This window comes from Convolutriloba macropyga, chromosome 6 (genome assembly GCF_964194025.1).
Source record: "Convolutriloba macropyga chromosome 6, txConMacr16.3, whole genome shotgun sequence".
Lineage (NCBI taxonomy): Eukaryota > Metazoa > Xenacoelomorpha > Acoela > Convolutidae > Convolutriloba > Convolutriloba macropyga.
The window spans coordinates 20,846,874-20,865,836 of record NC_134473.1 but is presented as its reverse complement, the minus strand read 5'-3'; the positions used below and the strand labels follow the sequence as shown (position 1 = coordinate 20,865,836).

The 18,963-nt window shown below is 36.2% G+C and overlaps 1 protein-coding gene across 10 annotated transcripts in view; it reads left to right on the top strand.

Moving 5' to 3' along the window:
- The window catches only part of LOC142341563 (protein phosphatase 3 catalytic subunit alpha-like), a 126,702-nt gene that overhangs the window by 92,934 nt on the left and 14,805 nt on the right, over window positions 1-18,963 (top strand). For 8 of the 10 annotated variants that reach the window (XM_075392601.1, XM_075392600.1, XM_075392599.1 and 5 more), the window contains one exon: window positions 1,982-2,477. The gene's annotated coding sequence lies outside the window, so the exon portion shown is untranslated. The remainder of the gene's footprint in view (window positions 1-1,981; window positions 2,478-18,963) is intronic. The other 2 variants (XM_075392596.1, XM_075392597.1) reach the window with 1 other exon arrangement.

Here is an 18,963-nt window from a genome sequence, read left to right as displayed (position 1 = left end):
ATAGTGTTTTGTTTAAGCAAATTCTTTGATTATCGATCAGGACTTGTGCTGCTATGTTTTTTTTATAATTCGCTTTGCATGTTGATTACGTTTTTATAGCTGCGAAGCTCTAAGCTGAGCGGAGCTATATTGCGGTGCTCTTTGTTTTGTCGTCTGACGCTCTTTTTCGTTTTACATTAGTTCATACAGCAAAGCTGAAATTCATATCTTCGGAATTACTTCTTCCTCTCACTAACGATATTTATGCGCGTGGCGTCATTTCTCACTCTGTTTAAACAAATTTTTAAGTCATTTGCTTGATTAGATTTTAATCATACGTGACGGACCTCACTCAATAAAATGATTTTTGCACTTTAAAACTTAAGTTTAATTTGATTTAGTATTAGGTTTCATTTAGTATTAGAACGAAACTCATTTGTGTAATAAGGGTCCTTAATAAATTTTCAATTTAGATCTGTCTGTTTCTATCTGTATTATACGGCACGCAAGTCTATTATTTCGCAGCTATTCGGGCAATCTGCTGGCTATGTTCTTTTTTATGTCAGGATTTTCACGCTTTACTTTTGACTTACCTCACTCACTGTTACAACTGAATGGATTTTCATTTTTTAGTGAATACGATCAATGTCAAAAGGGCAGAATTCAAAGAAAAGAGATAAACCGATAAAACCCGGTCGTTAATTCGTTGTGCATTAGGTTATCAAAGTTCATTAGAGTGATTGCGGGCTGACATAAATATAAAGCTTAATAGCTTTCAATTTTGTAGATTAGTTAAATATACTTCTAGAATCTAACTTAAACTGCGTGCCAAATTAGAACACTTTTTGATTGGTTACGCCCGTTGCTATATTGCTCTAGTGGATCTTGCTAAAGTGCTTGGTTCACCGCTGCGCTGCATAGGCAGAATTTCCTTACCATTCAACTTTCCTCTTCAAGCTATCGGCAACGTCTTTGAGAGCAACTCGTCTAACCTCTGTGGGTTATAGTTGTGCTCTTTGTTTCTCTTTTTCCTATATTTCTTGTTGATTGCTCTCAAAACAAAGTTTGTAGGAATTATTTTAGACCTGCTCGTTTTTTATGCGTTTTTTGGTGTCCCCCTCCGTACTCCACTCGCTTCGCCGCCTGCTCGTTCATTCCCCCTCCCAGGCTTCACACTCGGCACCTCACCTCAATTAAGCTTGATTAATGACCTTCAAATGGAGTGTTTAGCAATTATATTAGTCGTGCTGGTTTGTTTTTCTAAGCTATTTTGACTATTAACTTTTCGCCTGATCGCTTTTTTTCGGATGACCATTTGACTTCTCTTCCTCAAAAACGGAATGAAAGGTTAAAGACCAGCAGAAGGCATTACGCTACATTAGAACCTTAGGGTTCACTGGTCTCTAAGTAGCGGAGTCATCGAAATTGTTTAAGAGTCATAAGATCACTGTGTGGATGTGGAGGGCGTTTGTTTTCTGAGCTATTTTTGTTTATCAACTGTCCGCCTGATCGCTTTTTTGGCTGACGATTTGACATTGCTTCCTCAAAAACGGAATGAAAGGTTAAAGACCAGCAGAAGGCATAAAGTTCCCTTAGATTAGGGCCTTAGGGTTCACTGGTCTCAATTTACCCCCCCCCCCCCCCCACACCGGGACACCACTCCACCCCATTCAACTCGTAACCCTGGCTCGTCACCCACCTCTTCCCCTCAATTAAGATAATGTTAGCCTCCCTAAGCCGCAGCTGACCACAGACGAAGCCAGTCGTTTGAGAGCAATGCGCCCGACGTTTGTCGGTTAGGATTCCAAGTTTTTGATCCGACTAATTCATAATTCGTGTCAATCACGTTTGTAATACGGCAATCTGTCGGACCTGTTTTTTAATTAAATTCATTGAACTGTATAGTTGATACATGCAAACTCGGTTATTAAAATTGTTCAACATAAAGGCTAAATGAAGAAATTTTTTACCTAGAAGTATAAGTGTACATTACTGAGAGTAGAAAAAGCTACAAGCTATAATACACCGCAATGCTGAAGCAGCTGCTTTTGCTCTCACTAACTGCAGAAACACGTAAATGGAAAACTTGCAAAGACCTCCCACCGGAGAGCAACACGCACAAACACACACGTAAGCAGATGGGGCACGACGCTGAAAGATACAATCAATCGACAAAACAAAACTTTGTCCTTTTCTAACTGGGTGTGATGCTGTGGCAGCTTTTCAATATTTCTTTGTGTACATTAGCCAAATTGTCAACAAACAACATGAAACAACTACTCCCCTCCAATTGAAACGAACAGTGGAACTTCTGTTGCTGCAAGCAGCTCTGTTTACTTGTATTGCTACTATCAATTGTGTACAGTTGCTCCTGCTCTTTCTGCCAAGAAATTCAGCCATCCTCCCTTTCCTTCTACCCTTCTTCTTCCCCTCAGCTGCCGCTTCTAGTTCTACTGCGCTCACTCTCCCCAATTTTGTCCATCTAATTCCGGGACAAGGTAATTAACATTTCTATTTCGCTCTTTTTTATTTACTCATGATATAAACATGATCAATAGCATACTAGAGTCCTTGTAATAATGTCCATGTGGCTCCCCTCTGAAAGAGATGAAAAGCTGTTTGATAAATAAAAATTGTAGCAACAAATTTTTGTTCGAAGGAATTGTATAAGGAATAGTTTGATAATTAATTGTTGAAGGAATTGTTTGAATGCGACAGCACTGGTATCTGAATTCCGGTTTTGGAATGTCCCAAAATCGAAAAGACGTTTCCTTTCTATTGTCTCTTTGGACTCATGATGAAAACCACAAGCATTTTAGCAACTATCCCCTTTCTTGGAAACTTTCTGAATTAGAGTTTGTTTTGATGAGTTTTGGAAACGTGATCCCAATATTGTCTAGCAGTATTGCTTATGAAGTTTCCAAAATCAGATCAAATTTATTCTATCTACTGATTAACTGTAGAAGGATAAATACTTGAAACAAAAATAGATTCATTAACGAATAAAAGGCTGTTGCGCTTCGCAGTTCATCAATATGCGATTTGAAACTTCCTGAAAACGTAATGATAAAATCAATAGTTAACCAGCAGTCAGCTAATTTGTTTTTTTGTCTACACGTACTGAAAGTTATACTTGTGAAACTGCTGAGAATTGTGCGCTATTTAGCTTTCGCCGCCAATGGGATAACACGCTACGGGAATTAATAAATATCCGTTTTGAAATATCCCTAAATTATAATTTTGGAGGAATCTCCTTTCTGTGGTCGATGGACCACTGATCAATTCGTCCCACAATCCTGCTGAAAGCAATATTACTTACCAAGAGATTTTGATGAATTGCTCTCACATAGTTTTCTTCAATTGCTTCAGTTCATTTGGTGTTGTGCAATTGTGTGATTAATTGAAGAGAAAAGGATGCAACTAATAAATGTGGGGTCGTGTCAAGTTTTTGTTATTGGTACTGAATTCTATGATGGCCTGGATTTACTGTGAAGAACTTAGATCTAGCAGAAGTATGAGTGTTCTTAATAGTTGCCCTCATCGTCTCAGCCGTCTACTCTTGCGCTCCCAATTTGAATTGAATTGGGGAGACGTCTATTATTGCGCTCCTAATTTGAATTGCATCGGGGCGCTGTCGTTTTACGACTTGAAGAGTATTGGTGGAGCGTCTTTCTTTTGATCGAAAATTTTATGGTGTATTTGAAACCGGATGAAAAGTCAACATGAAAAAGTAAGTGTTAAGCTCAAACGGCTGAACGAAATGAAGACAACAGAGAAAACAGTGAATCTCTGTTCATGTTGCGTTTTTGAGAGAGAGCGAAAAAATAAGGCGTGAAAATTGTTGCTAAGCGAACGAAATTTTTTGATCAAGTGCGAAGCTTTTTTTTTATAGCTGCGAAGCTGTAAGCTGAGCGTAGCTATATTGCGGTGCTCTTGGTTTTTTTTTGTTTCGTCGTCTGACGCTTCATTTTCGTTTTACATTTGTTCTAGAACATTCTGTCTCGTCACTGCTTAAATGGCTTTTTCGCGCTTGATTTCATGCTTTCTGCGTGACCTAAATCTGTTCCTAAAACAAAGTTGATTGTAAGAAAACAGATTGTACGGTCTGACAGCCGAGTGGTTAAGGCGACTGGCTGTTAATACGGAGATCGCCGGTTCGAGACGCGACAGGGAAAATATTTTTGCACCCAAAAATAACCTCCTTTGAAATAAACTTGTAAGTTTTATAGACGGCGGCGATAACTATTATCAACTCACTTCTGTATCTTTTTCCATCTGTATTTTACGGCACGCAAGTCTATTTCGCAGCTATTCCGGCAATCTGCCGGCTATGTTAATTTTTAATGTTTTTTTTTGGAGATTAGTTTTTATACTGATTTTTATGGCCTTTTAATTTCGTTAATATAAATTTAAGTTTGTTTGACATGAAGAAAATTGGCTGAATTTAAATATTTCGCATAATTTTTTGGATGTTTTTTTCTGGTTTTAGTATTTTTCCATGTTCAAGTTTTTTGTGGTAGTTTTTTAAACGTTTTCCGATGTGTTTGGTGGTTGAGCGAGTGCTCGATATATAAGCACAAACTGTCTCTTAGGTAGTGTTAAGAACAGTCATTGGGAACTTGGCAATTTCTAGAGAATATTAAAAAAAATTGGTAATTTTTTTATATTGGCCTTTGTCTTTGGATTTTTGCGTTTTCGAGATGCATCGTTGAATGTGCTTTCCCATCAATTGGTATTCATTTGTTAAGACAATTATTATTACTGGACAATCTGTTATAAACAATGCTTTTAGAGTAGCAAATTATGAAAAATATCAAGTAAATAGGAATTTGTTTCCCTCCGCTTGATGTTTCAAATCGTCTGTTATATTTGTGGTTGACAAGGGTGTCCGTTAAACTTTACTTCGAGTCGATTCAGGAGTCTTCGGGCTAGTTTTTTAAAGATATTTTCGTACTTCAGTATGATTTTTGAAGTCAAATAGAAGTGATAATTTTGGTCACGCCGAAACAGGAAATGGAGCGCAAAAGCGATTGGTTTTGCTGCTTAATTTTTTCTCTGCAATTTCAAACTATACACGATGTGTGAACGAAAACTTGCTTTCTCGATTGTGGTATTTTCTTCATATGCGGTAATTTAACTTGCTAAATTTTATCGGAATTTCGTGTCTGTAATTAATAGCTGCCCTCATCTTCTCAGCCGGCTATTATAGCGCTCACATTTTTTTTTTACTTCGTCGAACTTTTTTTCGCTTTACCCATTTGGACGCTTTTTCGACATTTTGCGTGAAATCTTTTTGACTTCTCTAGGCTAGTTTCACTCTTCTGTCATTCTGCTCAAAGTCCTTTTAAACAGCAGCTGCTCTGCAAAGCAATTCAAAATGAAGAGAGTCAAATGAAGAGAGTCAGTATAAAAAAATGAAGTCAGAAATGGAAACGGGATAAACTCATAAATCCCATTTTTAGATGTCCGGTACTTGAACTTTGTTCTCATAAGTTTTAGTAACCATCTATAATGCTTATTGGCATTGATACTAGACCCTGTAGCCTCTCACTGAGAGACAAGAGTATGTTCAATTACGAAATGACATCAAAATAAATCGCACTTAAAAATGTTTTTATACAAAAATCATTTTTCGTTGATATTTTTTTCCTTCAATCCCAATAGAGTTATGGGAATCAACGGCGGCTGTTTTCCGACAATCTGCCGGCCGGGTATGTTTTTTTCCTCAGTTCGATTCGATTTGGTTTGATCTGATGTCTTGGTTAAATATCTCTAACCAAGTGGTATTGATACGAGCCGATCCTATAATACTATGTCCAAGTATGGAATGAAATAAAAAAAATCTCCCACTTTAAAACTTTGTACAAAAATAATTCTCATTTTCTGTTTTTCAATCACAATCTATTTATGGAAATAACGGCGACTGTTTTTCCGGCAATCTGCCGGGTGTTGCATTGTTACTGAAAGAGCACGCCAAAATTAAAATACTTTTTGACACTAAAAAAAAAACAAAAAATGCGGTGAATTTGTCTGTTCTTTTTTTCTGTTTCAGACCCGATGTATATCAAGCGCATCAACGGCGACTATTTTCCGGCAATCTGCTGCCTATATTTTTACTCAATGTGATGTGAATATCAGTCGGGTGATAAATTTGAATTTCCTATGTTTTGCTCAATAATTGGTCTGAGTCTTAAAATCATATAGTTTAATAAGCTTATTAGCTTTCAGTTTAGAAGCCCGAATTAAGTATAGTTTTTGAATCTAACTGAAACTGCACGCCAAATTCTTTTTTGACGCTGTCTCAATGTATATCAAGCGCATCAACGGCGATTATTTTCAGTCTCAATGTATATCAAGCGCATCAACGGCTATTATTTTCCGGTGATCTACCGGCTATATTTTTACTCAATGTGATTAGAATTTCAGTCTGGTGATAAATTTGAATTTCCTACATTTCGCTCAATGTTTGTTCTTAGTCCTAAAATGATGAAGTTTAATAAATTTCAGTAAGCAAGAGTAGAAATCAACTCAACGAGTGTTTCAAGTCGGGTACGCTCGAAAAGTGTTTGAAGTGATTGACCAAAACCTACAGAAAGTAAAAACGGCAATTTTTCTTAAAAAAAATAGCATTTATTAGAAGTCGACGTAAAAAATTTCTGTTGGAGTTGTAGCCACGTGATCAAACATATCATCACGCCTGGTGATAAATTTCAGTTTGGTGATGAATTTTATTTTCACCTATATTTTGCTCAATGTTTACTCGGCAATTCTCTTCAGGACTATTTAATAGCTGCTGTCAATGGCTTTTCAACAGCTATTGTTTAGGCGATCTTTTTACTTTACCATTTTACAACTGGCTTACCACACTCAATTTTTCAACTGTATGGTATTAAGATTATTTTCAAAATTTTACGCAAATACGTTCAAGATTCAAAAATCGAAGCGGGATAAACCAATAACGCCAGGACAGTAAAATTTGAAGTTCAAAGACTTATTTAACAATTTTAATAGAGGATACTGCTAAATAATTTTAGTAATTAGGTTATTATCCTCCAATTTAGAGGCTGAATTCACCATATTTATCGCAGCTGATGACACGTAAATAAATTAGAACAGCTGTTGACTTATTTAACTAATTAAGGCTCGTAGTTGTCTCAATTTCTGTTCCTAGATTTATGTTAATATCATGAGTTGAAAATAAATCGTTGAAAGAAATCCTAATTCCGTACAGTTGAAAAATTGAGTGTTGTAAGCCAGTTGTAAAATTGTAAATTGAAAAAGGAGAACGCCTAAATAATAGCCGTTGAAAAGCTACTGACAGCGGCTAATAAATAGTCCTGGAGAAATTTGCCCAGAACAAACATTGGGCAAAATATAGGTGAAATTCAAATTTATCACCAGACTGAAAATTATCATTTGACTGGAATTTATCACCAGGCGTGATGTGATCATGTCGACTTAAACAAATGCTACATTTTTTTAGTAAAGTCATTGCTTTTGCTTTCTGTAGGATTTGTTTAATCATTTCAAACGCTTTTCGAACGTCTCCGACTTAAAACACTCATTGAGTTGAATTCTGCTCTCACTTACTGAATCTTAATTGAGATTGTAAATCCTAATTAAAGTTAAATTGAATTTTATTGAACTATATGATTTTAAGACTACATTGCATGAAAGACATCAATGTTTAATAGCTACTATATGCGAATGAAACAATTGTTTTTCTTTCCTGTCTCCTTTTTTACAATCCACCATATGTGGATTGTAATGGAGTTGTCTATATAGACGCCCTCAGCCTCTAAAGGCTACTATGTAGGTGCACTCTTTTACAGATCGAAGAATCTGGATTGTACTGATGCGCTGTATTTAGGATCTGTACATTTTTTAACATGTTTTGTTAAATATGAAGTAAAATCTAGTGATTTATTGCTCTCAAACGACGTCGGTAGCAATTATATTAGTCCTGTTGGTCTTAATTGCAATTTTTCGCTTGATCGATTTTCGTCTGACGCATTTTTCGTCCTTAAAAACGGGATAAACAGGTAGCGCCCAGCGATCTTTAAGTTAAATTAGTTTTTCAGGCGCGTTTAGTAGTCCCTCAAGGGATCAGTGTGATGAAGCTACCGGGAAGACCGTATTTTACGGTTAAATGATCATTTGAGCCCAAAACGTTGCAATTTTTTTGTCATTTTTCAAAATGTTTTTGGGCCGGTCTAAAATTGATATTGGTTAAAGCTGAGAAAGGTCTTTTGCAAGACATAAATACTTTTTATGACCTTTTTAAGAGCTATATGTTTTGGTAATCCAAAGAAAAACACGCAAATTTATACTAATTTTCACAATCTTTTCAAGCTTTTTAAAAATTTTCGTGACGTTTTCAGTTTTCTCAGCCCTTGCTGTCAAGGAACCTCCTCTAGTGTTAGAATATCGACTACTGCATAATTTTTAGTGGTAATGGAATGGTTTTTGACATTTTAACATCATGAATTTTGGGATTTTTTTTGACAAAACATTTTTTTTGACATACTTGTTTTTATTCATTTTTCCAGACCCAGGGGTCAGAAAATCTCCTTGCGGGATTGATAATAAGTAACTGAATTTTTTTTTGGCCAGGGAATGTTTTTCAACTTTTTAATAACACAAATTGTAGCAACTTTTGATAAAATTCGCAATTTTCAAGTTTTTTGAAATTGTTTCTCATTTGATAGGTTTCTCCAGCCTCAAGAGCCAAGGAACCTCCTCTTGGGTTTAATAGGTTACTGCATTGTTTCAAGATGAAATTGATTGCTCTTCAAGATTTTAATATCACGAATTTTTTATTTAAATATTTGCAATTATTTCAAATTTTTTATTATTTTTGAATTGTTTTATTTTTTCCGGCACCAGGGACCTACTCCGAGTTTTGATAATAAGCTATTGAATAATTCAAAGAGTTAATGGAATGGTCTTCAAGATTTTAATGACTTGAGTTTTACGAATTTTTTGATAATTTTAATTTTAGAAAAATGATTATGATGCTCCAAGTTTATGGATATTTATGAGCCGGTGAATCTATTTAAGGCTTGAAATAGGAATACTGGATATTCTCTTGAGACAATGAAATGGTTTTGAAGATATTAATATCACGAATCTTTGCAAAGTTTTGTTAAAATTGGCACTTGTTTTTGAATATTTTTGTCCTTTTCTGAGTTTAACAATCATTAATGGCCAACGAAACTTTTTAAATCTTGCAGGTGGTTTACTTGACAGAACTTCAGAGACAAAAATGGCATTGAATTTTTTTCACTGTGAAAAGGAATTTTTGCTTTACGAAATTTGCATTAAGTTTTTTTCTATATGATTTAATAATTACTATCAAGGCTAGAAATCTAGAATTTGCAGAGTCGAATCTCATCATGGAAAATACTCCTAGCTCTCTCTCTCTCTCTCTCTCTCTCTCTCTCTCTCTCTCTCTCTATCTATCTCTCTCTCTCTCTCTTTCGGTTGGGGGTTCCTTCCTCTTTCTTGTTCACGTTTTATCTCGCACACTCTCTCTCTCTCTCTTTCTGTCTCTCCTTAACTCTTTTGTTGATGCCGCACTTCAGCTGCTGCTATATGGCGTGATGTTATCATCTATTACCCTCACCTCGCGTCTCTTCAATTAAAGTAGCCTCACTATACCGTGGCTAGCTACTGACGAAGTCAACCGCTCGCCGCTCGTTTGAGACCAATTCGCCCGACGTTAGGCGGTTATGTTTTTAACTACACTGGAGTAGTGAAAATCAAGTAATTTGAGCGAGTGAGTTTTTAAAAATTGCTTTTAAAGTGAAGCTAGAAATAAGTTTAACTATTTTTTGTTTTTTTTTTGGGAGAATTTTATTTACGTGCTGCAATTTGTCTGTGCTGTCTTTCTTAGTTTTCTGGACCAAAATTCGGAAGGTGAACGATGAATTTTTCCCCAATAAAGCAGAAATAAGTAAATCACATACACTAACAAAGAAAATTTTTGAAACAAATTTTTACACTGAGAGTGCGGCAATATGGAGAGGAAAACAACGGAGCCACTTTGGCTGTCAAGCATTTTCCCTGGCGTAAATGAATAACTGAATTTTATTTTACTAAGTGTTTTTGTTATCATTGGTCAAAAATGTCAATATCTCGGATTCTAGAAGGTTCCAGACGCTCTTATTTTGCTTGAAAAACATAAGTACAAAAATGTGGTGTGGGCCTGCACCCCCGAGGGGGACTAAACCGCCAGAATAACATTATTATTCAAACATAACATTCACTTGCTGATGATTTTCCAAAATGTAGGCGAATAACTTTACGATAGAATGAAGAGATAACTTGTTGTGATGCGCTGGTTAAGTCATCTGTAATATTGCCTTGACGTTAAATTATGTTTTATAATAAAACATAATTGCAGTTCCAAAAGGCAGTGGTTTGAAGCTTCAAATTTAGGCGATTTTTTTCCGCCGTTTTGCAGTTCTGCTGCTTAGTGTCATTATTGACGGGTGTAAATGACTCTCTAATGAGGCTCTTTTTTTACTGATATTTGAATTTTAACACGTTTTCTCATTTTTGAAAGCTATCGTTGGCTCGTTTCCGAGCCATATTTGGATATACTCAAAGGTTCAGCCGGGTTAGTTTCCAACGCTTAAGCACGAATAATTTAGGACTTGTCCCATGTTCTTCATTTAACTTTCACGTTTGACTGACGCGAATTACCTCAATTACGGTTTCAACTGAATGGAATTTAGAATTCATTCCAGATTTATTTACGCAAATACAGTCATTAACAAAAATTAGAATAAAAAATTGCATAAAGCAATAAAGCACCGGTACTAAGACTCGAAGTATACTGCTAGTCGCTTTTAGTAATGAACTTTTGTCCTCCAGTTTTAAGTCCTGATTCATCATCCTTATCGAAACTAATGAGACTTCGGATAAAATTTTTGACACTTTCATTGAGCTTGATATCACCTTTTTTCAAAGATATTAGTAGTATTCGTGGGGACATGGTGGTTTTTTGGGGACAGCTTGGTTTTTACAACCCGAAAATTGGAGTGTTTTATTGGTGCTCTGTCTTTTTGTAAGATGTTTGCACACCTTCTTTCATGACTTTGAGCTTTCAAAACGGGATAAACAGGTAAAGCTCAGCTGGCATCAAGTTTCATTAGAGGCCTTATTAGTCTTCAAGTGCTTAGAGTTGAAGAAGGTTCAGCCGGGTTAGTTTCCACCGCTCAAAGGTTCAGCCGGGGGATTTTCCACCTCTTAAGCACCAATGATTTAGGACTTCTCCCATGTTTTTCATTTAACTTTCACGTTTGACTGACGCGAATTACCCCAATTAAGGTTTCAACTGAATTGAATTTAGAATTCATTCCACATTTATTTACGCAAATACAGTCATTAACAAAAAATAGAATAAAAAAGTGCATAAAGCAATAAAGCCCCGGTACTAAGACTTAATGGTTAAAAATTAAGTGAATTGAGTATCGGAGGTCCTCTAAGTATACTGCTAGTCGCTTTTAGTAATGAACTTTTGTCCTCCAGTTTTAAGTCCTAATTCATCATCCTTATCGAAACTAATGAGACTTCGGAAAAAATTTTTGACACTTTCATTGAGCTTGATATCACCTTTTTTCAAAGATTTTAGTAGTATTCGTGGGGACATGGTGGTTTTTTGGGGACAGTTTGGTTTTTACAACCCGAAAATTGGAGTGTATTATTGGTGCTCTGTCTTTTTGTAAGATGTTTGCACACCTTCTTTCATGACTTTGAGCTTTCAAAACGGGATAAACAGGTAAAGCTCAGCTGGCATCAAGTTTCATTAGAGGCCTTAGTAGTCTTCAAGTGCTTACAGTTGAAGAAGGTTCAGCCGGGTTAGTTTCCACCGCTTAAGCACGAATAATTTAGGACTTGTCTCATGTTCTTCATTTAACTTTAACGTTTGACTGACGCGAATTACCTCAATTACGGTTTCAACTGAATCGAATTTAGAATTCATTCCAGATTTATTTACGCAAATACAGTCATTAACAAAAATTAGATAAAAAAGTGCATAAAGCAATAAAGCGCCGGTACTAAGACTTAATGGTTAAAATTTAAGTGAATTGAGTATCGTAGGTCCTCAAAGTATACTGCTAGTTGCTTTTAGTGATGAACTTTTGTCCTCCAATTTTAAGTCCTAATTCATCACCCTTATCGAAACTAATGAGACTTCGGATAAAATTTTTGACACTTTCATTGAGCTTGATATCACCTTTTTTCAAAGATATTAGTAGTATTCGTGGGGACATGGTGGTTTTTTGGGGACAGCTTGGTTTTTAAAACCCGAAAATTGGAGTGTATTATTGGTGCTCTGATTTTTGTAAGATGTTTGCACACCTTCTTTCATGACTTTGAGCTTTCAAAACGGGATAAACAGGTAAAGCTCAGCTGGCATCAAGTTTCATTAGAGGCCTTATTAGTCTTCAAGTGCTTAGAGTTGAAGAAGGTTCAGCCGGGTTAGTTTCCACCGCTCAAAGGTTCAGCCGGGTGATTTTCCACCTCTTAAGCACGAATAATTTAGGACTTGTCCCATGTTCTTCACTTAACTTTCACGTTTGACTGACGCGAATTACCTCAATTACGGTTTCAACTGAATGGAATTTAGAATTCATTCCACATTTATTTACGCAAATACAGTCATTAACAAATTTAGAATAAAAAAGTGCATAAAGCAATAAAGCCCCGGTACTAAGACTTAATGGTTAAAAATTAAGTGAATTGAGTATCGAAGGTCCTCTAAGTATACTGCTAGTCGCTTTTAGTAATGAACTTTTGTCCTCCAATTTTAAGTCCTAATTCATCATCCTTATCGAAGCTAATGAGACTCCGGATAAAATTTTTGACACTTTCATTGAGCTTGATATCAGCTTTTTTCAAAGATATTAGTAGTATTCGTGGGGACATGGTGGTTTTTTGGGGACAGCTTGGTTTTTAAAACCCGAAAATTGGAGTGTATTATTGGTGCTCTGATTTTTGTAAGATGTTTGCACACCTTCTTTCATGACTTTGAGCTTTCAAAACGGGATAAACAGGTAAAGCTCAGCTGGCATCAAGTTTCATTAGAGGCCTTATTAGTCTTCAAGTGCTTAGAGTTGAAGAAGGTTCAGCCGGGTTAGTTTCCACCGCTCAAAGGTTCAGCCGGGTGATTTTCCACCTCTTAAGCACGAATAATTTAGGACTTGTCCCATGTTCTTCACTTAACTTTCACGTTTGACTGACGCGAATTACCTCAATTACGGTTTCAACTGAATGGAATTTAGAATTCATTCCACATTTATTTACGCAAATACAGTCATTAACAAATTTAGAATAAAAAAGTGCATAAAGCAATAAAGCCCCGGTACTAAGACTTAATGGTTAAAAATTAAGTGAATTGAGTATCGAAGGTCCTCTAAGTATACTGCTAGTCGCTTTTAGTAATGAACTTTTGTCCTCCAATTTTAAGTCCTAATTCATCATCCTTATCGAAGCTAATGAGACTCCGGATAAAATTTTTGACACTTTCATTGAGCTTGATATCACCTTTTTTCAAAGATATTAGTAGTATTCGTGGGGACATGGTGGTTTTTTGGGGACAGCTTGGTTTTTAAAACCCGAAAATTGGAGTGTATTATTGGTGCTCTGATTTTTGTAAGATGTTTGCACACCTTCTTTCATGACTTTGAGCTTTCAAAACGGGATAAACAGGTAAAGCTCAGCTGGCATCAAGTTTCATTAGAGGCCTTATTAGTCTTCAAGTGCTTAGAGTTGAAGAAGAATCAGCCGGGTTAGTTTCCACCGCTCAAAGGTTCAGCCGGGTGATTTTCCACCTCTTAAGCACGAATAATTTAGGACTTGTCCCATGTTCTTCACTTAACTTTCACGTTTGACTGACGCGAATTACCTCAATTACGGTTTCAACTGAGTGGAATTTAGAATTCATTCCAGATTTATTTACGCAAATACAGTCATTAATAAAAATTAGAATAAAAAAGTGCATAAAGCAATAAAGCCCCGGTACTAAGACTTAATGGTTAAAAATTAAGTGAATTGAGTATCGAAGGTCCTCTAAGTATACTGCTAGTCGCTTTTAGTAATGAACTTTTGTCCTCCAATTTTAAGTCCTAATTCATCATCCTTATCGAAGCTAATGAGACTCCGGATAAAATTTTTGACACTTTCATTGAGCTTGATATCACCTTTTTTCAAAGATTTTAGTAGTGTTCGTGGGGACATGGTGGTTTTTCAGGGACAGCTTGGTTTTTACAACCCGAAAATTGGAGTGTATTATTGGTGCTCTGTCTTTTTGTAAGATGTTTGCACACCTTCTTTCATGACTTTGAGCTTTCAAAACGGGATAAACAGGTAAAGCTCAGCTGGCATCAAGTTTCATTAGAGGCCTTATTAGTCTTCAAGTGCTTAGAGTTGAAGAAGGTTCAGCCGGGTTAGTTTCCACCGCTCAAAGGTTCAGCCGGGTGATTTTCCACCTCTTAAGCACGAATAATTTAGGACTTGTCCCATGTTCTTCACTTAACTTTCACGTTTGACTGACGCGAATTACCTCAATTACGGTTTCAACTGAATGGAATTTAGAATTCATTCCAGATTTATTTACGCAAATACAGTCATTAACAAAAATTAGATAAAAAAGTGCATAAAGCAATAAAGCGCCGGTACTAAGACTTAATGGTTAAAATTTAAGTGAATTGAGTATCGTAGGTCCTCAAAGTATACTGCTAGTTGCTTTTAGTGATGAACTTTTGTCCTCCAATTTTAAGTCCTAATTCATCATCCTTATCGAAACTAATGAGACTTCGGATAAAATTTTTGACACTTTCATTGAGCTTGATATCACCTTTTTTCAAAGATATTAGTAGTATTCGTGGGGACATGGTGGTTTTTTGGGGACAGCTTGGTTTTAAAACCCGAAAATTGGAGTGTATTATTGGTGCTCTGATTTTTGTAAGATGTTTGCACACCTTCTTTCATGACTTTGAGCTTTCAAAACGGGATAAACAGGTAAAGCTCAGCTGGCATCAAGTTTCATTAGAGGCCTTATTAGTCTTCAAGTGCTTAGAGTTGAAGAAGGTTCAGCCGGGTTAGTTTCCACCGCTCAAAGGTTCAGCCGGGGGATTTTCCACCTCTTAAGCACCAATAATTTAGGACTTCTCCCATGTTTTTCATTTAACTTTCACGTTTGACTGACGCGAATTACCTCAATTAAGGTTTCAACTGAATTGAATTTAGAATTCATTCCACATTTATTTACGCAAATACAGTCATTAACAAAAAATAGAATAAAAAAGTGCATAAAGCAATAAAGCCCCGGTACTAAGACTTAATGGTTGAAAATTAAGTGAATTGAGTATCGGAGGTCCTCTAAGTATACTGCTAGTCGCTTTTAGTAATGAACTTTTGTCCTCCAGTTTTAAGTCCTAATTCATCATCCTTATCGAAACTAATGAGACTTCGGATAAAATTTTTGACACTTTCATTGAGCTTGATATCACCTTTTTTCAAAGATATTAGTAGTATTCGTGGGGACATGGTGGTTTTTTGGGGACAGCTTGGTTTTTAAAACCCGAAAATTGGAGTGTATTATTGGTGCTCTGATTTTTGTAAGATGTTTGCACACCTTCTTTCATGACTTTGAGCTTTCAAAACGGGATAAACAGGTAAAGCTCAGCTGGCATCAAGTTTCATTAGAGGCCTTATTAGTCTTCAAGTGCTTAGAGTTGAAGAAGGTTCAGCCGGGTTAGTTTCCACCGCTCAAAGGTTCAGCCGGGGGATTTTCCACCTCTTAAGCACCAATAATTTAGGACTTCTCCCATGTTTTTCATTTAGCTTTCACGTTTGACTGACGCGAATTACCTCAATTAAGGTTTCAACTGAATTGAATTTAGAATTCATTCCACATTTATTTACGCAAATACAGTCATTAACAAAAAATAGAATAAAAAAGTGCATAAAGCAATAAAGCCCCGGTACTAAGACTTAATGGTTAAAAATTAAGTGAATTGAGTATCGGAGGTCCTCTAAGTATACTGCTAGTCGCTTTTAGTAATGAACTTTTGTCCTCCAGTTTTAAGTCCTAATTCATCATCCTTATCGAAACTAATGAGACTTCGGAAAAAATTTTTGACACTTTCATTGAGCTTGATATCACCTTTTTTCAAAGATTTTAGTAGTATTCGTGGGGACATGGTGGTTTTTTGGGGACAGTTTGGTTTTTACAACCCGAAAATTGGAGTGTATTATTGGTGCTCTGTCTTTTTGTAAGATGTTTGCACACCTTCTTTCATGACTTTGAGCTTTCAAAACGGGATAAACAGGTAAAGCTCAGCTGGCATCAAGTTTCATTAGAGGCCTTAGTAGTCTTCAAGTGCTTACAGTTGAAGAAGGTTCAGCCGGGTTAGTTTCCACCGCTTAAGCACGAATAATTTAGGACTTGTCTCTTGTTCTTCATTTAACTTTAACGTTTGACTTACGCGAATTACCTCAATTACGGTTTACACTGAATGGAATTTAGAATTCATTCCAGATTTATTTACGCAAATACAGTCATTAACAAAAATTAGATAAAAAAGTGCATAAAGCAATAAAGCGCCGGTACTAAGACTTAATGGTTAAAATTTAAGTGAATTGAGTATCGTAGGTCCTCAAAGTATACTGCTAGTTGCTTTTAGTGATGAACTTTTGTCCTCCAATTTTAAGTCCTAATTCATCATCCTTATCGAAACTAATGAGACTTCGGATAAAATTTTTGACACTTTCATTGAGCTTGATATCACCTTTTTTCAAAGATATAAGTAGTATTCGTGGGGACATGGTGGTTTTTTGGGGACAGCTTGGTTTTTAAAACCCGAAAATTGGAGTGTATTATTGGTGCTCTGATTTTTGTAAGATGTTTGCACACCTTCTTTCATGACTTTGAGCTTTCAAAACGGGATAAACAGGTTAAGCTCAGCTGGCATCAAGTTTCATTAGAGGCCTTATTAGTCTTCAAGTGCTTAGAGTTGAAGAAGGTTCAGCCGGGTTAGTTTCCACCGCTCAAAGGTTCAGCCGGGTGATTTTCCACCTCTTAAGCACGAATAATTTAGGACTTGTCCCATGTTCTTCACTTAACTTTCACGTTTGACTGACGCGAATTACCTCAATTACGGTTTCAACTGAATGGAATTTAGAATTCATTCCACATTTATTTACGCAAATACAGTCATTAACAAATTTAGAATAAAAAAGTGCATAAAGCAATAAAGCCCCGGTACTAAGACTTAATGGTTAAAAATTAAGTGAATTGAGTATCGAAGGTCCTCTAAGTATACTGCTAGTCGCTTTTAGTAATGAACTTTTGTCCTCCAATTTTAAGTCCTAATTCATCATCCTTATCGAAGCTAATGAGACTCCGGATAAAATTTTTGACACTTTCATTGAGCTTGATATCACCTTTTTTCAAAGATTTTAGTAGTATTCGTGGGGACATGGTGGTTTTTCGGGGACAGCTTGGTTTTTACAACCCGAAAATTGGAGTGTATTATTGGTGCTCTGTCTTTTTGTAAGATGTTTGCACACCTTCTTTCATGACTTTGAGCTTTCAAAACGGGATTAACAGGTAAAGCTCAGCTGGCATCAAGTTTCATTAGAGGCCTTATTAGTCTTCAAGTGCTTAGAGTTGAAGAAGGTTCAGCCGGGTTAGTTTCCACCGCTCAAAGGTTCAGCCGGGTGATTTTCCACCTCTTAAGCACGAATAATTTAGGACTTGTCCCATGTTCTTCACTTAACTTTCACGTTTGACTGACGCGAATTACCTCAATTATGGTTTCAACTGAATGGAATATAGAATTCATTCCACATTTATTTACGCAAATACAGTCATTAACAAATTTAGAATAAAAAAGTGCATAAAGCAATAAAGCCCCGGTACTAAGACTTAATGGTTAAAAATTAAGTGAATTGAGTATCGAAGGTCCTCTAAGTATACTGCTAGTCGCTTTTAGTAATGAACTTTTGTCCTCCAATTTTAAGTCCTAATTCATCATCCTTATCGGAGCTAATGAGACTCCGGATAAAATTTTTGACACTTTCATTGAGCTTGATATCACCTTTTTTCAAAGATTTTAGTAGTATTCGTGGGGACATGGTGGTTTTTCGGGGACAGCTTGGTTTTTACAACCCGAAAATTGGAGTGTATTATTGGTGCTCTGTCTTTTTGTAAGATGTTTGCACACCTTCTTTCATGACTTTGAGCTTTCAAAACGGGATAAACAGGTAAAGCTCAGCTGGCATCAAGTTTCATTAGAGGCCTTATTAGTCTTCAAGTGCTTAGAGTTGAAGAAGGTTCAGCCGGGTTAGTTTCCACCGCTCAAAGGTTCAGCCGGGTGATTTTCCACCTCTTAAGCACGAATAATTTAGGACTTGTCCCATGTTCTTCACTAACTTTCACGTTTGACTGACGCGAATTACCTCAATTACGGTTTCAACTGAGTGGAATTTAGAATTCATTCCAGATTTATTTACGCAAATACAGTCATTAATAAAAATTAGAATAAAAAAGTGCATAAAGCAATAAAGCCCCGGTACTATGACTTAATGGTTAAAAATTAAGTGAATTGAGTATCGAAGGTCCTCTAAGTATACTGCTAGTCGCTTTTAGTAATGAACTTTTGTCCTCCAATTTTAAGTCCTAATTCATCATCCTTATCGAAGCTAATGAGACTTCGGATAAAATTTTTGACACTTTTAATGAGCTTGATATCACCTTTTTTCAAAGATATTAGTAGTATTCGTGGGGACATCGTGGTTTTTTGGGGACAGCTTGGTTTTTTACAACCCGAAAATTGGAGTTTATTATTGGTGCTCTGTCTGTTTGTAAGATGTTTGCACACCTTCTTTCATGACTTTGAGCTTTCAAAACGGGATAAACAGGTAAAGCTCAGCTGGCATCAAGTTTCATTAGAGGACTTAGTAGTCTTC